We start from the raw sequence: 17,907 nt of genomic DNA, 5'->3' as shown, positions 1-17,907 counted from the left end.
ATACCTGTGGGACTGTCTCTTTCCATATATGCCCAAGAGGTCGTTACGTTCAGCCTCCCAACATCTGTTGGCTGTCCCTGGCCCAAGAGATGCCTGCCTCACTTCAACTAGGGCCAGAGCTTCTTCAGTCCTGGCCCCAACCTGGTGGAATCAACTCCCTATTGAGATCCAGGCCCTACCTGGCTTATTAGCCTTCTGTCGGGCCTGTTCCGCCAGGCTTTTAGCTAAGGCTGTGGGTGTCTGTTCTTGATCTGGTTGACCTCCCTGGCCAGTACTGTCATCTGTGCTAGGAAATGGAATAAAAACTGCCATCCCTATGAGATATCATGATGTGAGATGGCTAGGCTGGGCAATATGTGATGTCATGGTAATCTGAGTTCTGTTGAGTTGTCTGTTTATAAAATGTTTGTATTGTATTTTATTGTTTCATTATATGTTATACTCCACCCTGAGCCCTACGAGGAATGGGCGGAATAGAAATTTACTTTAAAAAAATATATGGGCTACCAAGTCAGGGCAAACAATCTGGTTTATGTTTTACCAACTGCAGTGAAAAAAACACCAAAAAGTATACAAATTGCTATAAGGACTATAATTTGTTGTATAATTGAGAAACTCCATGATTTCCATCTCATTGTATGTTTAGGATTGTTAACAATCAGTCAACAAATACAGTAATTATTCACCTACCAGCTTTGTGCACTTTAGGGAAGCTTTATATTTAGTACTTGTCATATTTATCCCTTTTCTGGTAGTATTACTGCTGAAATTTACAGCTAGAATAACACTTTAATTTGATCATTTTCAAAAGACAGTTGTTATAATCTTTAAAAAATAATTCAAAGAGCCTTATATGTACAATAAAAAGTAAGCGTTCCAAATAGCTTTCTTAGATAATAATTAGTATTGCTGTAAAAAATTTTTTTAAAAAAGATACAGATATTTAGAGGAATCTTTACAATATATTAGCACAATGAAACACCAGAATGTAAGCTGTGGAACTACTTCAGTTGAGAGACTGATTCTTGCATGAAATTCTATTCACAAAATAAGAAAATGCATTAGCATTTTAATAGGTACCTTGATCATTGTGTAATGTGTACATATCATTCCTATATTCAATTTATTGAAATGATAATTTGGAGAAATTTATAAATGAAATAGACATATACACTCCATCTCAAGAATAGTGCGCCTCCTTCTTGTCAGTAAATGCAAGCATGGCTTGCCCAGAATCAGAATTGGCATTTCTAAAGGGCAACAAAGATGCGACTAAGCTGACAGTGAAATAACATTGCCTTTTTTGCTTGCATAACCTTAGAAAATGAACAGTAGCCAGATAGCTCTTTGGATGAGAAAAACTAGCCCATTGCTCTGGTGGGAGCAATCTGGAGTGGAAAAGCGGTAGGAGACCAGCAAAACAGACTCTTTCTCTGTTGTTTCCCATCTTCATATCACCCCTATCTCTGGTCCCAAAGTGGCTACTTCCTGCACTAGATTTTAAAACATAGAATGATCTTTCCCATATCTATCAGGCACAAAGGTATTCTATACATGTTTACTCAGAAGTTAGTCCACCAAATTCTATGCGTTGTATTCCACTGATGGTCTCCTGAAAGGAAGGGCAGGTGTGATCTTACTCAGTTCTCCTTTCCAGAACACCTAATCCTTCTGGCCCTTCCTGTGATTCCCAACAGCAGCTACTCCGGAGTTGGAGGCTGCTGGTGGGAAGGCAGGGATTGATCCAAGATGGTTGTCTGGTTGGATAACTCTTTACTTGGAGCATTATGGATCCTGGTGTCTTCTGTTTTTATCATGTGGTGTTATTTAATTAATATTGATATTTTAGCTAATATTGATAATTTGTTAAATTTTACATTAACACTGCAAGCTGCCTTGGAAAGTTTTTTTGGATAAAAAGTAGAATATAAATCTTTCAAATAAGTAAGTAAATGACAAATTCTACACAGAGGAAAAGGTGGTATAGAACATTCAAACAATGTAAAATAGTTATAATGCATTGTATCCACTGAAAACCATTGCTAGTTCTTTGCAAAATGGAGCAAGGTCACTATCTGAATCAAGCATGCCTATCTTTCTTACTCTTGCTTTCTTTCCCCATTGCATTCAGAAGTGGCTATTTGGGCATTTGGATGACTACCTGCCATAACTTGCCAGCTTCCAAGTTGGGCCTGGAAGTCTCTCACTTTTACAACTGATCTCCAGCTGGCAAAAATCAGCTCCCCTGGAGAAAATGGCTGCTTTGAAAGGTGGACTGTATGGCATTGTACCATACTGAGGCTGCTCCCCTCCCCAAACCCCACCCTTTCCTGGATCCACTTCCAAAGTCTCCATTAGGGCTACCAACCCCAGGTGGGAGCAGGGGATCCCCCAGTTTGGAGGTCCTCTCCCCACTTCAGGGTCATCAGAAAGTGGAGGAGGATGGTGGAGGAAATGTCTGCTGGGCATTCTAATGGAGACCGATCCCATAGGCTATAAGGAAGAATTGATACATGGGTATCTGAGGCTCTACGGGAATTGTTTTTTGAGGTAGAGGCACCAAATTTTCAGCATAGAATCTGATGACTCTCCTCATAATACTCCCCAAGTTTCAAAAACTGGGGGGGGGTCCTATGAGTCCCCAAAGAAGGTGACCCTATCCTTCATTATTCCAAATAGAGGGAAGGCATTTAAAAGGTGTATGGTCCCTTTAAATGTGATGGCCAGAACTCTCTTTGGAGTTCAATTGTGCTTGCCAAACCCTTACTCCTGGCTCCACCCCATAAGTCCCCATATATTTCTTGAGTTGGACTTGGCAACCCTAGTCTCCATGTATTTTCCAACACAGACCTGGCAACCCAAACCATAGGCCTAATCTTCCCTCCTTTAAAAAAAATATTGAAGTTAAAACCAAGAGCTTCCCAGTGGTATGTATGTTCTAATTCTGGTTATGGCAGGAAAAAACCTCTGCCTTACAGCTGTTGACCACATTAGTTATTTATGCACACAAAGAAGCTAGCATAAAATAAATTCTATTAAATTGCTGAACCACCCAAATTGTTCTTCAACAAACTTTAGCATTTAATGCAAATGAGAACAATAAGTTTAACGGGCCATGAATGAAAAGAGTAGTTAGTGACAATTCTGTGTAAAATTCAAAAGTATACGAGATCAGCATGTACAGCAGCTGTATCAGTGTCTCTTTTATCCCTGGTTCATACCATTAAATATGTTGTTAAATTCTAATTCACCAAATTATTTTTCAGCATTTAAATATGCTACAGTAAATCTGTTAGTCTTTAAGGTGACACAAAACTCTTGTTTGTGTGCAAGAAAACAATTATAGCACCCATTAAAAGGCATTCTGCCACAAAGCCAGGGAGTTCTTCAATCAATTAATATTTAACATTAAAAAATATAATAAAAGCAAATTATATTGAAGTAAACTAATGGTTAATTTCTATGAAACCTTTATGTATACTTTAGATATTATTGAGAGGGGGAGGTACAATTGTACTTATAGTCTGCCAGTGAAAGTACACTATCTTCTGAAGGGAATTAATTTTCTTCTCACAATGAAAAAATATAATGTTCTATCAGTCAATAAAAGACTTCCAAAGCAAACCCTATTGCAATATAAAATAAAAGTGTGGGATATGTTGAGTGAGATTCTTAAACAACACTGAAAGAGTATATACAGTGTCAGTAGAGGTTGCAGGAAAAGTTGCTTGAGTGGTATACAGTACAACTTAGATGAGCACCCTAAGGCTTCATTTGGAGAGTGAAGCTTGGAGTCTTAATGAACCTGGAACAGGAATCTATTGAGGGCTGCCATTATCATTGACCCACAGACCCAGCAGCAGGGTGGCAAGGATGTGGCATGCCTCCCTTGATCACAATGAAGGCTTGTCAACGAGGAGTCTGAGTCGTATGGCTCAAGGCTTGGAGGCAGGGTGGCCCTGCCTGTAGAATCAGAGATGCACAAACACAAGTAGGCAGACTCTTTTGCGCACCACTGACAGCCTGCACTGACACTGGGGTGAATGGGCTGGCCTGTGGGCACTGTAGGATGATCTCTCTTTGACTGGTATCAATAAATAAACTTAGTCCTTTGATTGTCATGTATGACAGCATCAACTGTCCTCATTCCCATCTCTGCATCTCACTGCATCATTCTTCCTCAGAAAGTACTCTACAATTAATTGCAAATGTGTTTCTAAGCTTTAAAAAATTGTGCCAAATTGTGCAGATGGAACTTGGTATGAAGACCATGCACTCTTGCTTTCATATGTGAATGTCAGAGAAAACAAGTATGTTTTATAAAACACAACAGTTAGATATGCAGGAGAACAGAAAAGGGTTATAAAGATAAGAGTTGTAAACAAAGAATGCTGTGGAACTTTAGGGATTTTCTTGATTGTACTTGTGATATACCATACCACCATATATCAGTGAGTCTCTAAGGTGCTACAGCATGACTGGTCAATAAGAAAGGAGTGGGCTGCTGAACCTGCTGCTCTTAATAACAAGACAGTAATATGAAGTTTTCTGCTTAGAATGGCTCTTGCAGTCAGAATATGTTATAAAGCACTGAACAACTTCCTGAAAGGAAACACACAAAGAGTTTGATTTGCCCCTTGATATAAATCCTCACAAGCCTATTGATTCCAATACTCCTTTAATCAACTTATGTGAATGGAGAATCCAGCCCATAAATGAGGGTTTTATGGAAGTTTGGAGAACAATTATAAATCTGCTTTCACTTTCTTTGAAGTAGACTTTGAAGTAGTAGGAGGACAAAAGACAATTAAAATTCTAAAAACAGTTCCTCAGTTGCATGACTGGATTTGAGCAGCTAAACCCAGTTTCTTTTTTCTATTGTTTGCTTTCCTTATCCATCTGAAGTATGCAGAGTTTGGGGGCCTTTTCTCTTTTCTGTACACCTCTAAAGCTTTGCTCAAATTGTTTAAAATCTGCAAATTTCAGTGAGCTGTCTACTTGGTCTTTTCAAAGCCATATTCAAAACACTCAGTTCTGATTTGATTGCTTTCACTTTTAACACCAAACAACAGAATCAAGCACTGAAATAATCAGATTATTTTCTTTGTGTTTTAAAAAACCCTTAAAAATAACAGAGCACTAAAAATTGTTTTAAAAAAATGACAGAGCACAAAACACACATTGCTTTTATGCTCAGAACAGATGCATACTGTCATAACTTTAAAAAGAAAAAATAAGACTATGATATTTTTTCCTCATTGTGAACTCATTGTCCATTTAATACTGTGTAGTTTATTAACATACCATTACATTGCTTTGTTGAATATGTTGTCCATGGTTATTGACTGATGTGGTTGCTCACTATTTGCACAGTCTTATTCAATGAAATCCATGCCCTCAATTTTACAACTGGTTATGATCTTGATTTCCTCCTGAGTAGTTATAATTAGAATAGTATGTTGTATATATTATACTTCGGACCCACAAATATTTTCTAATATGAGCCCTGCCATGGAAACCCAAGTAGAACAAAGAATGTACCCAAAGCAAAACCCACAATGAAAATTTCTTTTTCTATAACTCTCCCCCCAATTATACAGCCTCTCTTCTGTATGGAGGGATCTGTGTCCAGTGTTTCTGTAGTTTTCCTACAATAATTACTATTCCAGTAAAATGAACCATTTTTAATACAGTTAATTAAGTTTAAAATATTATTTGAAATTACCTAAACAATTTAATATTCATATTTCAGGAAAATATGAATTACTTCAAGTCTATGGGATGTAAAAATGTATAATTAAGATACTGCATCATGGAAACCCTGCAATTGTCATCTTAGACATATGCTCAGCAAACTAATTTTCTGTCCTGTTAAATTGAACTCATAATCTGATGGCCTTAAAAATAAACTGTTGCATTAAAAATGTTCTGTCTCCCCCTTTTGTTCCAGAGCAAAAAGAAACAAAAAGTGCATCTCTTTGCTTAGACTATCACACTAAAAAAAAAATGACTAGGCCGAGGCACAACTTAATATAAATCAACTATGTGCTGATGTCCCATTGAAATAACATGACTTTCATTTCAATTCTTCCTTGAAAATGGGCTGTACATGTGACTGGTGGGGACACTTTAAAAAAAAATGAAATTATCCAAGATAGTTGGTGAATGCATCTACAGTGCTTCATATACTTGACACTTTGAAAAAAAACACACACACATAAGTTGAGATTTTATATTGGGAGTGATATCTAGTAAGCCAGTAGCTGGGTCATAGGGTTGTCAGACCCCCCTTCCCTGCCAAAGGTACAGGTTCCCTGCTGGCAGCCCTGCCCCCAAGCTGTTGATCAGCTGGCTAGGAGGGGGACTTACCTGGAGAAAGAAAGGGCCCAAGCCTCACTGACAGCATCACAGAGAAAGTGACATCATCACATCAGTGACGTCCAGGTGACACTCTGATATTTGGGCAAAAACTCTATGGTAGAAGCTGAATTTAACATGGAGTTTTTGTACAAATACCGGAGTGTCACTTGGAGAGCTCTGGTGTGATGACATCACTTCCTGTGCAATGCCAGCAATGAGGCCTGGACCTCTCTTTCTCCAGGTAACCCCCCCTCTCTGCTGTTTGCCAAGAGGCACCTGGCAGCCCTACTGAGTCATGAACACAGCTGTAAATTTGTGGGGGAGCTGCCAATAGCAAGTGGATCAGCATGCACAGGATGGAGATGAAAGGATATAGCTGGACTGACCCCATAATATTCTATTATATACTATATAATGTATTAGATCCAAAAACACCCTTTCCATATGTGTAAAGCATCTTCTGTCTGCAGAAACACTGCTATGTACTTTACATTAGACAACCCAGCAAGTGAAACTAAAATCCTATGATCTTCTGCTTTTGTAAACAAGAGTTTGCTGGCTTCCTAAGGACTAATATAAGGTTGCTGGTCAACCATTGGGGGGGAGCATGTAACTCCAAAAGAGGCTAAATGGGATATTATTTACCAATTGATGTTATTTACCGCCATGCCATGAAAAGCTTTGATTGCCTGTTTCTATGCAATAAGCCTCTATTAAAGGGACAGGACTCCCCCCCCCCCCCGCAACCTTCAAGAAGCTGGCAACTCTAACTAGAGCCCATTTTTTCATATACTGTGTGGCAGATCCTCACAGGCATACATTTTATGCCTATGAAATGAACAGTAGGGCAAAAGGGCCATGAAATGAAGTAAGTACACGGTGAAATGTAATTATGCAGAATTCAGATCAGATCAATAAAAATACAAAGACCTTTCACTACTTTTGCTTGGCTAACAACTGTAATTACCAATGAGTGGAGAACCCCAGCTTTGCTGAGAGTTAACATCTTGTGGCTGTTATAGAACCTATGTAGGCTATAGAACTTACCTAGTATAGCACTGTATTAATTATTGTCTAAGCTCTCCTCGCAGTATTTCTGTAACAACTCTAGTCATTATTTTTCTTGCACTTACAGTTCTTGACATCAGCTCCCCCCATAAGTATATATGGTCTTCAAAATCCTTAGGGTATGTGAACTGGGAGCCTGTCCAGTATGTTAAAATGTGTAAAAGAAAGACAGACAGATGTGACTAGCACTGGTACCACACTTTTTTATCTGCTGGTCACTGAACATTGTATCTTACCCTAAAGGTGTTTCCATCAGTTCCAGAAAGGTGTCAGCATGACCAGGTTTTTATGTCTTACTAAGTTTATTCTGTTTTCATGTATATGATCCCTGTCTCCACCCTCTCTTTACAAAGACTATTCCATCGCCAATGTTTCTGAGCTAACATAATGGAACTATAGGTGATGAGTAGGCCAGTCATTTCTAGATCATGTTTTACATCTTATCAATCATTGTGCAGAGCAAAAAAGAGTGTCTATGCAAATAAAATGACAGCTGAATTTGAGATTCAACCACTAATCTGTCTTAACTTTTCAAACTTTCAGGAAATTTAATTGCCTCCCACTGACAAGCAGCTTCAGACTTTCCAAATCAGTCTGTTCTAAATTCATTTGTGAATCAATACAAAATTCTTCCATGGGTGTTATGGCACTTGGGGAACATGTATGCAGTGAGAATCCTTTCAAACTGTATTTTGAAGGAATTGAATTTATTTTGAAGACAAAAAGACTTCTGAAGAATTCATTACTGTTCAGCTTTCTACAGCATGAGTGTCAAGAGTGCATAAGGTTTCTTCAGGTCTCTATTTGGTTAAAAAAAACCCCTAAAGTTTCCAACGAGACAGATATTTGAAATAGCAGCCTCCCTAGAAATCGCAAGCCTGAACCTCAGCAACATGACTGAGACTTCACTGCAGGGCTGTGGCCACACACACTAAATAATGCATTTTCAATCCACTTTCAATCCTCTTTCCAACTGGATTTTACTGTATGAGCTTGCAAAATCCTTCTCTATCCTATGCATAATCTTATAAACCTCTACCATGTCACCCCTCAGTTGACATTTCTCCAAGCTAAAGAGCCCCAAGTGTTTTAACCTTTCTTCATACGAAATTATGCAACCCAGCTCTCAGTCACACATACATACAGGGACTGAATTTTAAAAACTGCAACTCCAAACACAATGAGAGGAAAGAAGAGTCTTCAAACTTCACTCTGGTGCCATTTCCACCAGTCAGAACAACTACAGGGAACCCTGTTTGCCCCTTGGTTGGGCTCCATGTGTCCTTGATAACATGATCCGAGGACATATGGAGCCCAACGAAGCAGCAAACAGGACTCCTTGCAGCCATTTGGCTGATGTACAGGCACTGGAGGGAAGCCTGAAACCTTGCCTTTCCCCTTGCAGCATTTAGAGCCATGTAGAGTGATGAAGTGATTTTTGGACTTCTCTGCTATACACAGAGCTGTATAAAGAGGTTTCCCCCCAATGGCTTTTAGATGTCAAGAGGAGAGATCTTAGATACTCATTTGAAAGTTTCCTGCTTACACAAATCTGATAGTTCTTGAATCTCTTGCTTTTTGTATGGACCTTTGCTCTTTGATTGCCCCCTTCCAACAGTATGCCAACTCCAGGTAGAGAAATTCCTGGACCTTTGGGAACAAGGCTGGGGAAGGCAGGACTGTAGGAGGGGAGGGACTCACTTGGCCTAAGTGTTCTGATTGGACAGTGTACCTGTCTACCACATATTTGCAGTAATTTCAGTAAACTGGAAGTATCATTGCAGATACTATGGCACTGCCAAAGAAGAAGAAGAACCTTTCCATAGTCAAGAAGAAATTTCACTTGAATTAACCCTTCCAAAGATAAACAACAGGATGTGTTTGGACCAGATTTTGATTAGCTTCATTCCATATTCATATCTCTGTTAAATACAGTATTGCCTTCTCTCTGCTTTTCAGCTTTCAGACAGTACCTCTCCACCTGAGCTGACAAAGCAATGCAGATAGAGGAGGTGAGCTCTGGCTATTGATTTTTTTTTAATTTTATATTACTTTTCTTAATTGTCATTATAAATTTAATCAAGTTGTTCAAAGCCTCGTTTTGAAGTTAGCTTCCCCCTCATTTTGAAATTGTTTTATTGATGACTGAGTGTGTCTTACACTCTCAGCAGAGACCTGGGGGTCCTTCTATAGTCTAATTAATGGCTAACTGAGTGTGTGTGAAGCTTAGTTGGAAGGGCCTTCTCTTTCCTGTAGGTGAGAAAATCACCTCTAGCTATCAACCTGATGTTCTTATCTTTCACAGATACCTTGTTCCCTGTGACTGTCTCATTCTTCCACTGAATAAAAATGACCTACAGCCTCTGAAAACATGATTTCAATCCTTCTAAAACATATAAATTTGGGTCTCTCATTAGAAAATCAGGGGACTGATTAATAAGGTGGTTGCTGGGAATGCTTGAATCTCTCTAAAGAAGCTGTCAGTTGGCTGAAACTCATTCAAGTTGGAGAAAATAGGGCTTAGACTATGACCTAAGAGTAAGGAACTGCCTGAAAGCTTTGAACCCTGTGTAGAGAAAATAATCACTACATACAACACATGAATGTTTGCATTATTCTATTCCCATCCTTGGCTTTGTACATTTTCATATGTTGTATATATTTCTGTTTTGTATTTTATAATTAATAACATTTGCTTTTAAAATACCAAACTCTGCTTTCATCCCCTGGCAATCAGTGCCACACTCCAGTTATGCTTACTGATTGTTTGAGAATCCTGGGAGGTTTTTTTTTTTAAGTCTCTTATGAAAGAATTGAACAACTATCTTTGGAAGTCTCACACAGTCAGAGAACTGGAAGTCTTAGGTGTCCTCTCTCTCCTCTTTAAATTACTGAGATGACATCAGCTCTTGGTCTCTTTAAAGGTTTTGGACCACTGGTTAGTACAAGAAACAGAGCCCACTTGGGCTTCAGGAACTGGCTGCTGTACAACACTTCTTCCCAATGTCTGTCACACGGACAAATTCTTATAAGTTCTTGTTCTTACATAATATTATATTAATGTAGACATACTCTTAGAAACAAGAAATGCTTTAACATGCATTCTATAAGCATAAAATAAACAGGACAGCTGAGTCATCCAAAATATTGAAAGGGATAGTGAGAAATGGAAGGCTTCTGTAACCTGCTTCAAGACAAATGACAGATGTGAAATGAAATAAGAAGCTTCCTTACACTGGGCAGATCACTGGTCAATCTATTCCAATGTTGTCTGTTCCAACTGGCACTAGATCCTTCTACCTGGAATTCTTTAATTGGAAATACTCAGAACTACTAGAACTAGAACCTGACATCTTCAGATTGGACAGCACATATGAGCTATGGCTAAACAAGGTTAGTGTTTCCTTAACAAGGATGCTACATTTACCTAAGACAGACTCAAATGCCATAAAAGCCAGTTCGAGAGTGTTTTAAAAGAAGAATTGTGCAGCTGAAGAGAAACACATTCTAACATGACAACTAGTGCCACAACGTGAAAGTGAATGTGACTGAGATGAGCTACATTCTTGCAGTATAATAGTTGCCAGCCTCTCTTGTGATACAGAAGCCAAAAGTAAGTTACAGTAAATCATCTGAAGTACCATGCTTCACAATGTACACAATGGCACACTTAGATAAAAGAACTTTTCTTGGCTATAGCACAAAGCCATTTTCAAAAATCAAAATACCTCTTATGTCTCTGTCTAAGCTGTGTGATAAAGTATACAATAAAACTGGGAGACTACTGAATATATACATCTGAAGAAAATTAAGAATCAGGAAATGGTACTGAAGTTGCGTCTGCTTATTTCCTAGATTTTTCTTCTTCTGGATGTTCAGGTAACATGGCAAATACATTATTTTCTAATGTTTTTAGGGAAACTTTATTTCCTTCCCCTCCTTTAAAAATAATTGTACTTAACATTCTAGTAGACATCTCAAGGAATATCAGACAAAGTGATGAGTCTACAGTAAACATCACCAAGGAAGGACTGGGGGTGCTCTGAAGAGGCAGGCAGTGGCAAACCACCTCTGCTCATGTCTTGCCTTGAAAACCCCGTTAGATGAAACTTCATAAAGTCACCATGAGTTAGTTGCAGCTCAGAGGCTTAGCTTGTGTAGAGCTTAGACCATCTCCTTAAAATAGGATCGGCCCTATAAATGGGAAAGGCAAAATACTGCAGCATTAGGGTTTTGCTTTTTGATCAGATATATACAGACCGTTTTATTTGCAAACTCATTATTTATGGTGTGTGTGTGTGCGGGGGAGCAGACTCAAGTTTAGTGGTAAAAATGTCTTGACTGTGTTTCAGGTGAAATTGGAAGGGGAAAGATACAAAGGCATAATTTTTTTTGGAGGGGTGTTATATCTCCAAGTTTATAGAAAGAAAGTACAGATTTATATTCTGGATTTTTTAAAAAAAAAATTGTCCAAAGGAAGTTTGATTTTATTTTTGGGTTGGTTGGTTTCATACTTTATTTCTAACAAGGGTATTTCTAGACTATATAGGGGGAAAAACCTAGATGCCAAGTTACCATAGCACCTAGAAATTGATGCTACATCTGAAATATCTTTCCACCTAAAAAATCAGATTTAATAGTTTTCTGTTCTAAAATTTGTATAATTACTTTTTTTCTTGGAAAGTCTATAATAGCTACCTGAGAATTTTTGGATGACATAGGAGCTGAAGTTGTTCATCCTCTGCAAGACTGATAAGAACTTCTCTACTGGCTCAATCCAGGTGTTCTATAAAAACTGATAGGCACTGTAAATTTTAGAATTATAAGAAGGCGAAGACCAAATTAAATTCCAATCTTTCTGTGTTAAGGTTTGTTGACAATCATCCATCCACTTTCTTTGATAAGCCAACAAAGATTTGTGATTGAACAATCTTAATAGCTTATAAATTTTTGAAAGCATTTTTGTAGAAGCCAGATCTGTTTTTCTTAGAAAGAGTTCAAAATCAGTCCGTGGGTGCATTAATGTCTCCTTAATAAGAGACGAATCTAAGAAGTGTTTAATTTGCAGATAAGAAACCCACATTACTTTCATTCCAATAAATAAATCCAATAAATAAATAAATTCCTAGTTTTTGTTCTCAATTATTTTCCCTTTATGAGGTAAATCCGTGAGATGAGAAACTCCAGATTCCTGCCACTTGTAATATATATTACCATGAACTCTCAAACCTTTAACATTCTTACTCATTGGTATTTAGCTCCACCAACTCTACATCATATATGAAATACATAGATCCAAAATGTCAGAAAAATTGTGGTCTAAAAGGTGATTCCCCCCCCCCCCCTCCACTGCTGGTGGTTATGCAAACATGTGAATCTCTTTTGGTCACAAATTGTTGTTCATACCAAACAAATCACTTCAGTTACACTTCCAATGGTACCTAAAATATTACTATTGGACAAATGGCCTGATCCTACTGGTGATCAAACTAAAAATGATATTGTTCACTGGTTATTGTCCATTGCACGGTCAGTGATAGCTTCACTTTGGATCTCTGAGATTAATCCTTCTATTAGATCTTGGCAAAGCAAGTTATGGGAGTATTTCGTTATGTATAAAATCTTGTTGTATGTGGAACCTGCTGCATCTGTCCCTCAAGAAGGTAAACTGATTGCTATTTGGTATCCCATTATTAATTACCTTACTGAAAATGAGGTTATACCATATAACTATATTTATAAAAGAATGCTATATTTCTGATTACTATTATTTCAATTACCTTTGATCTTTGGGGTTTTTTTTATTATTTACCTAATGCAAATGGTGATTTGTGCTACTGTTGTGATGGTACTTTATATATTAAGAGGTCTAATGGTATTTAATTACTAACTTTTAAGTTTGGAGATAACTTTGATGTATGTATTATCCATTTTAGTGTGGGTTTTATCCATTTTAATGTGTTTTATGTTATGTTTAGGGTTCTTAATTGTATCCTATTCTTTATATTCAATAAAAATCTTGTTTATGACAAAAACAACAACAACAACTGATAGGCTTTATTCCTTTGAGAGAAACTTGACTCTGCAGGAAGCAGATACCTTGTTCCACTTGAATAACTGAAACTAGGGGCCTAACTGTATGTTATGTTTTTCCTTGAGTCTGCATGATCAGCCTAGTGTTACCAGTTTGTGCTGGAAGCTCAATTTTTAGTATGCATCAGACCAATTTGGATTAAGACTAATGCTCAGTAGACTGAGCTTCCCCCTGTGCCATTTTCCTGACCTGGAATAACCCTGGATGGTGCTATTTGGGGTTCTGCCCTGAAGGGTTTCCATACCAAGGCAAATAGCACCACCAGGGCTATTTCAGGGGGAATGCTGAAGTCCTTTCCATTTATGTGCCACAGTCAGGCCCATAGCCACGGGAGGGCCCAGGGGGCATGACTCCTCCACACAACCCCCCCCCCCCGGACCTTTATGACCCCTTCTTTTCCTGGCTCCTGCTCTCTCCATTACCACTTTTCTCCCTGTGGCTCTGGCAGCCCCCCTCTGCGCCGCACCTCCCCCACTCACCCACCAGGTGAAACTGTAAAGAGCATGCTCTGGGGCTCTTAAAAGGCACCCCTCCACCCCTGCTGATCACATGATCAGCTGGAAAAGCCACGCCAAAGCTGGAGGTTCCCACTCCAGCTTTCCTATGCCATCATCAAGTTCAGTGCTGGCCGCCCCAGTGCTGAGCTTGCTAATCATGCCGGAAAGCCAGCATAGATGCTGCTGGCTTTGGAGTGGCTTTTCCAGCCGATCATGTGATCGGTGGGGGGGGCACTTTGCAGGAGCCCCAGGAGCCCACTCTTTACAGATTTGCCCGGTGGGTGTGGGAGGGTGGGAGGGAGAGGTGCCATGCATAGGGGGGCAGGGCCGCCAGAGCCACGATGAGAAAAGTGGCAGCAGAGAGAGTGGGGGCTGCCAGAGGGGGGCCCACTCCATCCAAAAACTTTTTCCGTGGGCCCCCCCAACCGGAATTTTCTGGCTACGGCCCTGGCCACAGTCCTTATCCAAATTAGTCCTCTCCACTCTTGGAAATCTGTTTCCCAGCACAGAACTCCAGGTGCACATCTGATCATGCAGATCAATGGAATCATGTGTAATTAGGCCTACAGTGTAATAATATAATTGCATATCTGTATCTGGACCTGGAAATTATATTTCTCATCTCTGAAAGTGTCATCTCTTTATTTAAGGGAAATTTATTTATTTATTTGCATAGTGTAGGATTTGACTGCATTCAAGAATATTAGTAGCAATATGCAAAAAGCTATTTAAAGGTTTACTCAGAACTTTATGTAAATACAAATATGTATTTTTGCTAAAAGATATGGTTTCCTTTGTATTTTATACTTATAATCTTTACACTATATTCTGTTCTAGTTTTTACATAGTGTATATCATATATACATATTTGTCAGGTGTCTTTCAGCCTTACCTAGTTAGACTGAAGTACCTGACTCAATACTTTGTATATTCTTATGTGCTGTGTTGCAGAATGCCACATGCTGACATGGAGGCAGTGACACTCAGAGCCAGTGTGATGTTGTGGTTAGTGAGAGACTAGGATATGGGAGAATTGGGTTCAGAGCCCCTAGCAGAGCCAGCCAAACCTCTTTTAATATAACCTACATCCCGGATTTATTGTGAGGAGAAAGAGAAGGCCCATGTACACAGCACCATGTTTCAAGGACCAGGGCTTTTTTTGTAGCAGGAACTCCTTTGCTATTAGGCCACACCCCTGGGATGTAGCCAATCATCCAAGAGTTTACAGGGCTCTTAGTACAGGGCCTACTGTAAGCTCCAGGAGGATTAGCTACATCAGGGGTGTGTGGCCTAAGATGCAAAGGAGTTCCTGCTACAAAAAATCCCTGTCAAGGACTATGTACTCATTTTAAAAAGTGATGGAATAAAAATGCACATCAGAGGTACTAGATAGTTGACTGGCAAATGGCCTGTCTATCTGCTACCTCTCAATGCAGTATCAAGAAATATATTCCTTGCATGGACCTTGCTGGCTCTTTTGTAGCTGAAATGTCTTTCCGGTCTGCAGGTATTCTTTGTCCAAGTCCTTGCACTGCTCTCTCTGTCAAATTCTGTACCATATAACCGTTTTGTTCAATTCTGCATGTTACAATACTGGCTACTGAAGACCCTGTACTATAGATTTTCCACATCTGAACCGACTATACAGGCAGGTAGCAATGAGAGCTTGAGGATGTATTGATTGAGATCAGCCATCTCAGTTCTGCAGCTTTAAGATCGTAGAATCATAGAGTTGGAAGGGATCTCCAGGGTCATCTAGTCCAACCCCCTCCACAATACAGGAAACTCACAAATACCTCCCCCTAAATTCACAGGATCTTCATTGCTGTCAGATGGCCATCTAGCCACAGTTTGAAAACCTCCAAGGAAGGAGATCCCACCACCTCCTGAGGAAGCCTGTTCCACTGAGGACTCGCTCTAACCGTCAGGAAGTTCTTCCTAATGTTGAGCTGGAAACTCTTTTGATTTAATTTCAACCCACTGGTTCTGGTCCTACCTTCTAGGGCCACAGAAAACAATTCCACACTATCCTCTATATGACAGCCCTTTAAGTACTTGAAGGTAGTGATTACATCACCTCTCAGCCGCCTCCTCTCCAGGCTAAACATTCCCAGCTCCTTCAACCTTTCTTCATACAACTTGGTCTCCAGACCCCTCACCATCTTCGTCTCCCCCATCCTATCACCATGCATTGGATTTTTCCTACCTAAATGCAGAACTTTACATTTATCCCTGTTAAAATTCATTTTATTGGTTTTAGCCCAGTTTTCCAGCCTATCAAGGTCATCCTGTATCCTGCTTCTTTCTTCTACTGTATTTGCAACCCCTCCCAATCATCAGCAAATTTAATAAGCATTCCCTCCAGGGATCTTTTTCTAGCAGGAGCTCCTCTGCATATTAGGCCATGCCCCCTGATGTAGCCAATCCTCCAAGAGCTTAGAGGGCTCTTAGTACAGGACCTACTGTAAGCTCCAAGAATTGGCTATATCAGGGTGTGTGGCCTAATATGCAAAAGAGCTTCTGTTAGAAAAAGAGCCCTGATTCCCTCTATTCCTTCATCCAAATCATTTAAAAAGATGTTGAACAAAACAGGTCCCAGGACAGATCCTTGAGGCACTCCACTTGTCACTCTTCTCCAAGAGGATGAGGAACCATTCACAAGTACTCTTTGGGTGTGATCTGTCAACCAGTTACAGATTCACCTAATGGTAACAGGATCCAAACCACATTTTACCAACTCGTCAACAAGGATAGTATGTGAAACCTTATCAAAAGCCTTAGTGAAATCAAGATAAACGATGTCTACAGCATTCCTCTGATCCAGCAAGGCAGTCACTTTCTCAAAAAAAGAGATCAGGTTAGTCTGGTATGACTTGTTGTTGAGAAACCCATGCTGGCTCTTAGTAATCATAGCCATCCTTTCAAAATGTTCCAGGACTGACGGTTTGATGATTTGTTCTAAAACTTTTCCAGGTATAGACATCAAGCTGATGGGTTGGTAGTTACCCAGATCCTCCTTTTTCCCCTTCTTGAGGATGGAGACAACATTTGCCCACCTCCAATCTTCCAGCACCTCTCCTGTTCTCCAAGAGTTCTAAAACATAATAGCCAGAGGTTCAGAAATTACATCCGCAAGCTTTTTTAGAATCCTTGGATGCAGTTCATCTGGCCCTGAGAGTTTAATTTAAAGAAACAAGGTGTTTATGTACTACCCCTATGCTGATCCTAGGTTGGAACTAGGGATGTGCATTCGGTTCGGCCAAACCGTATATACAGCTGAATCAACACTGATTCGGCTGTATTCGGAATTGGCTGTAGCCTATTATGCGGCAGCCGAATACGGCTCGCCGTATACTGCCAAATAGCTATTCGGAAGTATACGGCTGTCAATGGAAAAGGCGGGAAAGTAGCTTCTGCAGCCTCAGTGGAGCTGCTTGCCTACTTTCCTGCCTTTAGTGGCCTCTTCCCGCCTCTCCCATAGCCTCCCTGGGATCAGGGAGGGGGGGAGGGGGAAGAGGAGCCCCAGCAGCCAATCCAAAGCATGCATTTGCAAAATGCATTGCAAATGCATGCTTTGCAGGGCTGTTGTGTAGCTGATGGCCCAGCCATCAGCTACATTGTTGTTATTTTGATCTTTTGCTTACTTGGGTATCCAAGTAAGCACTGTTGTCTGGCCAATCAGAGAGCAGTGCTATTTTTTGAAATTGCTCTCTGTAGGGCCAGAGAACCTTTTTAAGGAGTCTTCCTGCTGGACTCCTCCATTGCTGTGTTGGTGTATGTGGGTTGGTGTGAGAGAGATTGTGCTGCTGCTGGTGGCTGGCCCTTGGCTTCAGCTGCTGCCTGCTGCTCTCTCACTCAGCCTTACCAGACCTCCCTGGACTCAGAGAA

This window comes from Heteronotia binoei, chromosome 4, assembly GCF_032191835.1.
Source record: "Heteronotia binoei isolate CCM8104 ecotype False Entrance Well chromosome 4, APGP_CSIRO_Hbin_v1, whole genome shotgun sequence".
In the NCBI taxonomy this organism is placed as follows: domain Eukaryota; kingdom Metazoa; phylum Chordata; class Lepidosauria; order Squamata; family Gekkonidae; genus Heteronotia; species Heteronotia binoei.
Note: the sequence above shows the minus strand (reverse complement) of the source record.